This window comes from Saimiri boliviensis, chromosome 6, assembly GCF_048565385.1.
Source record: "Saimiri boliviensis isolate mSaiBol1 chromosome 6, mSaiBol1.pri, whole genome shotgun sequence".
In the NCBI taxonomy this organism is placed as follows: domain Eukaryota; kingdom Metazoa; phylum Chordata; class Mammalia; order Primates; family Cebidae; genus Saimiri; species Saimiri boliviensis.
The window spans coordinates 104,632,323-104,640,585 of record NC_133454.1 but is presented as its reverse complement, the minus strand read 5'-3'; the positions used below and the strand labels follow the sequence as shown (position 1 = coordinate 104,640,585).

Below are 8,263 nucleotides of genomic sequence, written 5' to 3'. Positions count from 1 at the left end.
AGTCTGATACAGACATACATCAGAGCCAATGGTAGATTTTCACGCCCTCCCCACCTGCCCCCTACCCTGTCCCCCGTCCTTGGGAAGAAGGCAAAAACAAATCCTTTCAGCTATTCTTCCAGGCTCAACTTAAGCTAACATATGCTCCAGTTCCTAAACAGCTGTAGGAGTCCAATGCAGTCCATTACTTAATCCTAGTATTTGCTGCAAACCCAACTACCATCAAAGATGCCATCGACAAAACGTGGGATGCAGCATGTGTCAAAAAGAACCAGCAAAGCTGGACAAAGTCCTGTAATAGGTGAAGTAAGGAGAGAACGGGAAGGTGGAAGCGTTCTGGCATTTGGCAACCAGCTAAAATGAAACCAGAATATTGATGTGTGGGTGAGGGAAATAAATTTGCACCTCAAAATTGAGGAGAGAAAAAGAAGAATGAAAGCCTTGCGGGTTTAATACATGAGTAAATAGATAATTCTGTGTAACATATAAATTATATGTTGAATAAATAGAACAAATAATAATGACAGGTTGTTTGGAAGGGGTAGATGTCCGTCAGGCCTTCCCATAGGCCACAGTCAGACAGGTTTCTATGGCTCTCCCAAAACCCTCCTAGCTGAGCCTAGCTGTGAGCTTCTGCTTTATAATGAAGTTAATATATAGTGATGTCATTTATTATCCTGCTCCAGAAATGCAACATTTTTTAAACGGGGGAGAAAGCGGAGAATGTCCTCTACACATCTGATGAATATATAAAGGCCTCTAAAATCTCAGAATATGTTACAGCTGGAAATTTCAGGGAGATAAAAAAAAAAAGTCAGCTTAAATTTAATAGACCATTTAAATTCTTAGTTGATGGTAATTAGGGAACAAGCAGCATTTCTTTAAACACTGCTAGACAGAACTTAATCCAATTTAGGTAATCACTAACCTTTGCTTTTTTCTCTCTTTCTCTCTCCTGTACATGAAATCCAAGGATTGATCTACAAAGGCCATAAACTGGCAAAGCATAAAAAAAGAATGTTTAAAGAGGGAGACTGGGTGACTGGTACCTCAAAGGGCCAAGTCTAATTAAAATGGAAACAGGTCCCACAGGCTCCCTAATTTATATTGACTATAAAGCCAACACCGAGCAGCAGAAGGCAACAGGAGGGAGGTGGAGACACTTCCTCACTCTTCCCCTCTGGGAACTTCATCTGGTATGTTCTGCAATGTGACAGCCATCCTCGCCCGGGTCGATGCTAGTAATTCTCTGTATTCACAGTATCTACAGGGCCTGACTTTCCTTCTTCTGTGGCATCACTGTTGTCAGAATTATCCAGACCATCCCTTGAGGCTCCATTGTTTGCACACCTTCTGTCCCCTCATTTTAGAGCCCCTGAACAGCTCTGGCCTTGACTTCTGATCCAGAAACTTCCATGTGAACCACTAGGATTTTTTTGAGAACTTGGGACCCTGAGTTCTCCATGGAAGGCTTTCAAGGGTAGATATCAAAATGTACTAGCCAGGTGTGGTGGCTCACACCTATACTCCTAGCACTTTGGGAGGCCAAGGCAGGCGGATCACCTGAGGTTGGTAGTTCGAGACCAGCCTGACCAACATGGAGAAACTCTGTCTCTACAAATTTAGCAGAGCGTGGTGGTGCATGCCTGTAATCCTAGCTACTCCAGAGGCTGAGGCAGGAGAATCACTTGAACCCGGGAGGCAGAGTTTGCAGTGACCAAGATCTCGCCATTGCACTCCACCCTGGGCAGCAAGAGGGAAACTCCGTCTCAAAAAAAAAAAAAAAAAAAAAAAAAAAAAAAAAAAAAGTACCGAAAAGAGCAAGATACTTGAGTACACGGCTATGTGACACTGGGAAAGTAACAAGTCTCTCTGAGCCTCTGTTTTCGCATCTGAAAATAGAGAAAATAATCCCTACCTGTCTGGGTTCTTGGCAGGCACATATTTGTGACATTACCATAGCTATACCTGGCTCACAGAAGTTGCCCAATAAATAACTCAGCTCATTTGTTTTAACTGTACAATTTCAAAGTAAACCTTGGATTCCCAGGTACTGACAAAAATGGGAATTAACTCAAGTTCACTTCTGATGCCTCATCACTATCATCCATCCCCTCCTTGGCTCCATGTGAGATCTTCCCTTGTAAAACAGTGCCTTCTGCTTATCAGGGTACCATTCTCCTTGTTCACCAATTCCAAATCCCGTATTCTGTACAAAATCCATAAAATATTTCATTCCTGTATTTCAGCAACTAAAATATTAATTCACAATGACTTGTTAACAAATGGTCATTTCTACAAGCATTACCTTTAACATGTATTTACATTTTACATACAGAGACGTAACTCTAGAGAACAAACATTTAATGATGAATGTTAGACATTGTAGGAATCTTTCAGAGGAACTCACACTCTATTTTTCAAATCAATTTTGTATTAGGTCTAGCTCTGCAGAAAGAATGAAAAGGAAAAAGGCTGCAATCTAAGAGAGATTTCAGCATATTTTACCTTGTACGAAAGGAACAGCCACAAGAAAACAGATACATGCATACCAACAAATCATTAGTGTGGAGAAATCTGAAAAAAAAAAAAAAATTAAATAATCCACAAAGACCTTACTGAATTCGATTTCTACAGATAAATGGCTTTAATGACTAAGACACATTAAGACAATGAGCAAAGTGAGGATTATGATTTAGGTCTGGGAGCAAAATCTCTTGCTGATTTTCAGATTTAGGTCTGAAAATCAGCAAGAGATGTTGAGATAATCAGTGTGAAAGAAATGAGGTTCCACCCTTGAGAAACAAGCTAGTCTAAACTTTGAGAAATAGTTAGACTTTCTTATTTCTAGTTCCTTTCTTCTTTTTCATATTAAAGGTTCCAGTTGTTAGAAGCATCAATAACATACTCAAAGAACAGTGGCTGGAGTTGGAAACTGAAGACAACTTTGTGGATTGACCAAGCATCACTTCCCTTATATGCAAGGCTGCATTCTACAGAAACCGCTCTAAACAGCACCCTTGATCCAGATTCTGGGACTGCAACCAGAGAAGACCAATTAGCCGGGTTCCACAGACAGGAGCCCTGTACCTTCCTCAGTCGTACTGGGAACCTTACCAGGGTCTGTATTTTAAATGTGGCTAAATTAGTTTCTGCAAGCTCCATTTCCCCTCCAGACCCGCTAGCTGCTTCGTGTTGTCAGTAACAGCACTTTCACCTCAGAGCAATTGACCAGAGATCAGCACTGTGACATTTTGCAGTATGTAGGGCGATGAAATGTCATGCCTGCAAACCTACGGTGGTGGTCAGGATCACCCAAAGAGAGGTAAAAAAGGGTAGTCTCCCGGGCTTGATCAGCAAGGATCCCTTGGGGACGGCAGGGGATGAAGGTAGTCCATTGGGCCGGTGGCGTCCCTTTGGTCCTTAGCGTGGGTCATCTGAATGTGCACGTGTCTTCTGGGCAACAGGTCCAGAACTCCGCCCAAGCAGGGAAGCCCGGAGGCTGCAGCCCAGAGCTTTTTCCTCGCGGGTCTCCGGGGCAGACGTGCAGCTCAGCGGTAGCGCGTGAGCCTTTCGTCTTGTGGGGCGTATCGCAGTAATTGAAACCTTGCACACCGCAGGACTGCGGTGGCGTCTATAAATACTCAGCGCCTAACTGCTGACAAACAAAACGCGGGCTCCCGGCACCGCCGGGGAAGAGGCGGCGGCATGTGACCGAGGGCAGGGGCTGGGTAGAACTGGAGGAAACCCCTATTGCCAGCCTGGGAGGCATCCCAGAGCTGATTCCTGAAGCACAGTTAGCAAGCACACAGGCTGGTCAGACCCCAGGCGGCAGCCCCCAGGAAAACGGACAGGAGGGCTGGGCAGGCAGGGTCCCAGCTGCCCCGGCAGGGGCCCCAGAGCGCCCCCTGCGTGCTGCGAGCCCTGCGCGCGCGCACAGTAGGCGTGCAGAGGAAAGTCTCGCCAAAAGGAGGGCGGGCGGGAGAAACAAAGCGGAAAGAGGATACTGCAGGCTCCCAGCGCGTGGCCCGCAGCGGGGCCGCCCCAGGGCTTGCTCGCAGTCGGTCCCCGGGGGTCTTCGCGGACTGGGCCCTGGCCTGCCCCAGTCCGCAGAGCGCGCGCGTGCAGCGGCGCACGGGACAAAGTGGCTCCCTTCCCTGCCCTCCTCTCCCACGCCCCACTCCGGAAAAAGGCTGCTTGCAGGCACGGAGTCGCCCGCGCGTGAGCGGGGTCAACTCTTTAGATTTGTCCCCCAGACCGAGGGAAAATGAGAGAGTCAAACAAGCAGACTTTCTTTTTCGACCTCCTGGCTCAGCTTAGGTCCCCCAATCACCAGCATCCTCATTCCACCCCACGGCGGAACCTCAAACACCCTTAATTGCGACCCGGAGCGTGGCCTGTCCACTGCCCGACCATGGTGGTCGCGAGTAGGTTCCCCTATGCCTGCCTGCAGAGTCCGATTGGAGGATTCCTAACCATGCAGGGGGTTCCCACCTGGTTGCCCCCCAAATGTGACACTTTTCCCCAGCTCCTCCCCGCGATCCCCGCCACGGTGCGCCCTGCCAGACTGTGCGCGGTAATTTCCTGCTCAATTCTGCGCGGTTGCTGAGCCTAGGACTCCGGCCCCTCCCAGAGACGCCCCCCACCCACCACTCACCTCCTCGGCGTCTCCGGCGTGCATCACCCAAAGCCGCGCACACTCACCGCTCGCCTCCGCCCCAGACTTCGCGCGCCTAGGAAAAAGTTTCCGGTCTTCCCGAGGAAGTTTTCTCACTGGAGAAAAAGGAGCGACCTGGACGGTTCTCGCCGTCTGCGCAGCTCTCCTTCCCTCCCTCCCTCCCTCCTCCCCCAGCTCTGCCCTCTGATGAGGTCCCGTCCCGCCTCGGTTCCTCTCCAGCTCAAGTCAACAAACGCTTCGGCTGCGGAGCTCCCAGAGCCAGGCTGGTGACACGTTTCCCTCCTCTCTCATCTTACGGCCTCCTCCTCCTCCTCCTTCTCCTCCCCTCCTCCTCCTCCTCCCACTTGTCCTGTCCCGGGCACCTCGCTTTAGTTTCTCTCCAATGGCCCCCATCTCACTTCACCCCATCCCACTCCTCCTCCCCTTCAGCAACTCTCAGCCTGCTGGCGAGAGCGGAGAGGGAGAACCAGCACTTACATCGAGTTCAACAATTTAAGGAAATCCAAGCTTTTTGACTTTAAAAAAAAAAAAAAAAAATGCCAAGGAGGATGCAGCAGGCCAAGAGAGCTCCGTGCTTGCGTTTCTCTCACCCAAGGGGAGATCTGCAGCCCCCCGGCCCCGCTGCCAAGCCTAGAGGTGATTCTGAGCTCACTTAAAAGGAGCAGGGCGGAGCTGAATAGAGGACTGGGGCCTGGAACTTTTTTTTTTTTTTGAGGTATAGTCCCTAGGCCAATTTCAAAAGTTGTTTTAAGTGCATTAATGAAAATACAATGCAAGTGAACTCTTTCCCTTAGGTTTGCAAAATTGTTTGAAAGCTCCCAAATTCACTTTCTAACTGCAGGTTTAATGAACTGGTGGAGGGTACTTCAGAGTTTGAAACCGCAGAAAACCAACAATCCAAAAATTAAAAATAATGTATAATTATTTGCAAAACTTTTAGGGTTTTTTTGTTGTTTTTTGTTTTGTTTTGTTTTGTTTTTTGTTTTTTGTTTTTTTCTTTTTTGCAGGTGTTAAGAATTTAGTGCAGCTGTTTGCAGGACTCACTGACTTGCATCATTTCACCCTATGGTTGAGCAGGAAATACTTTAAAAATGCTGCCCGATCACACATCACTTGTAGGCTTTGAAACCACAGTGACATTTGCTGAAGAAAAAGATGTGTGTGTCCTTTTATCTCAACACTGAGCATGATTCATTTTCATTTTTTGATTTGGTCATTTAACCAACACATAAACCTATGTGTTAGGGTTGCTGTGGGGATGGGAGCAGGTTGAGGAAGTTCCGGGCATCTCATTTCTCCTGTGATATTAGGTAAAGCTAAAAGCTTCTCAACAGAAACCCTGGAATGATGAAGGGCTTTAAATTTCATCCCAGGAATCACACACAATGAAAGAGACTGTGCATAGGACATATGCCTGGGAAACAAAATCTTTTTTTTTTTTTTTTTAAGACAGTTTCCCCTCAGTCACCCAGGCTAGAATGCAGCGGCATGATCTCGGCTCCTTGCAAACTCCACCTCCCTGGGTTCAAGCAATTCTCATGCTTCAGCCTAGCCTCCTGAGTAGCTGGGATTACAGGCATGCCTGGCTAATTTTTGTATTTTTAGTGAAGACAGGGTTTCACCATGTTGGCCAGGCTGGTCTAGAACTCCTAACTTCAAGTGATCCACCTGCCTTGGACTTCCAAAGAGCTGGGATTACAGGCATAAGCCACCATCCCTGGCCAGAAACTGATAGGACAAGGAGCAGGGAGGAGGCTTAAAAGAGGCAGGTCTGAGGGATTAAGAGCCAAATTCTGGAGCCAAAATGGCAAGGTCTATGCAGCAGCTCCTCTTCTCCCCATCCTCTGGTTGCTCAACCTGCTCCCATCCCCACAGCAACCCTAACACATAGGTTTATGTGTTGGTTAAATGACCAAATCAAAAAATGAAAATGAATCATGCTCAGTGTTGAGATTAAAGGACACACACATCTTTTTCTTCAGCAAATGTCACTGTGGTTTCAAAGCCTACAAGTGATGTGTGATCAGGCACATAGCCACATTACCTAACTTTGCTGTGTCTCAGTTTACTCACATGAAAATGGGGATAAAATTAGTAGCTATGTCTTATGGCGGCTATGAGGATTTAATGAATTCATGCAGAGAAAATGCTTAGAATCCCTGCTGGGATTCAAAGGATATTGAGCTACTATTATTTCTATCATTATCCCTAGAGCCTGGGGAAGTGGAAAGGGAGCGAGTTCTAGCCTGCTGCAGGGAGATCAGTTTGATAACATCCATTCTACATTGCTAACTCTCTCATCTCCTTCAAGTCTTATTTCAATGAGAAATATAGCTTGCCATGTCCCCAGGGTTTCTGTTGAGAATCTTTTAGCTTTACCTAATATCCTCCCTATTCCACTTAAAGTTGTAATTCATCCCTCCCAGTCTCCCTGTTTTTTTTTTAATTTTTTAAAATATATTTTAAAGAGAAAGAGAAACAGGAGAAGGAGAGAGAGAAACAGCCAACTCTCACACTGAGTGAGTGAATCCAGAAAGATGGAATCCAGGAGAGGAAAGCAGCTTCCATACTGAGTGGAAGGGAATAGGGAGAGAGATGGAGTTTAGGAGGGGAAGACAGGCTTCCACGAGAGAGTGTGGAAGGGGACTCCAGACGGAAATCCAGGAGAGAGAAAAACAGCTTCCATGAAGGGAGTGTTCTTGGAAGGGGATTCAAACATGGAGTCCCAACTCTGCTCTTTTAAAAAAAAAAAAATATATATATATATATATATATAGCATCTATCACCTTGTAACATATTGTATGGTTTACTTTAAGAAAAAAAAATCATTATCTCTCTCTTACCACCACCTCCTACTTTCAGGGTAGGACATCAGCTCTACAAGGGATTGCTTTAATTAAACAAATCCAATTTCTTAAATTCACTAATATTGCCCAAGTTCCTAAAATAGTGTCTGGCACATAGTATGTACTCAGCGAATGCCATAGAAATGAACTCATCTAGAAAATGCTGTACTGATTGCCTATGGTGGGCAGGGCATTATGCAATAAGAAAAAAAGTTAATCATGAGGCCTATCCACAGATAAAAGAGGCTCCTCTGGAAGAAGTGTACTTCCTGGTAAAGGGAAATATACATAACATAGGAGGATGTCATAAAAAAAATATTGAAGGACTGAAAGGGAAGTTTAAAGAGGTTAAAGTCTTTTCTAACCCTAAGAGTTTTTCATTTTGTAAGCGATTTTTTCCCTTTTTCTCTTTCTCTTTCTTTCTTTCTTTCTTTCTTTCTTTCTTTCTCTTTCTTTCTTTCTTTCTTTCTTTCTTTCTTTCTTTCTTTCTTTCTTTCTTTCTTTCTTTCTTTCTTCTTTTTGAAACAGGGTCTTGCTCTCTCGCCTAGGCTAGACTGCAGTGCCTTAATGACAGCTCACCATAACCTCAAACTTCTGGACTCAACTGATCCTTCACCATGGCCTCCCAAAGCACTGGGATTACAGCCACCATGCCAAGGCAGAATTTTCTTAAGATAAGCAGTAGTCAATATTTCCATGTAAATCAGAGCTTCTCCCTAAGGAACATTAATGCCAATA

General features: G+C 45.7%; 1 protein-coding gene across 10 annotated transcripts in view; it reads right to left on the bottom strand.

The window, feature by feature from the left end:
- The window catches only part of PRR5L (proline rich 5 like), an 86,345-nt gene extending 80,931 nt beyond the window's left edge, over positions 1–5,414 (bottom strand). For 5 of the 10 annotated variants that reach the window (XM_074401313.1, XM_074401318.1, XM_074401314.1 and 2 more), the window contains exons 1-2: positions 4,658–4,975; positions 2,509–2,577 (exon numbers count right to left, since the gene is read on the bottom strand). The gene's annotated coding sequence lies outside the window, so the exon portion shown is untranslated. Of the gene's footprint in view, positions 1–2,508; positions 2,578–4,657; positions 4,976–5,155 lie in introns of those variants that run through there. The other 5 variants (XM_074401316.1, XM_010333480.3, XM_074401319.1 and 2 more) reach the window with 3 other exon arrangements.
- Positions 5,415–8,263: the final 2,849 nt, after the last annotated feature.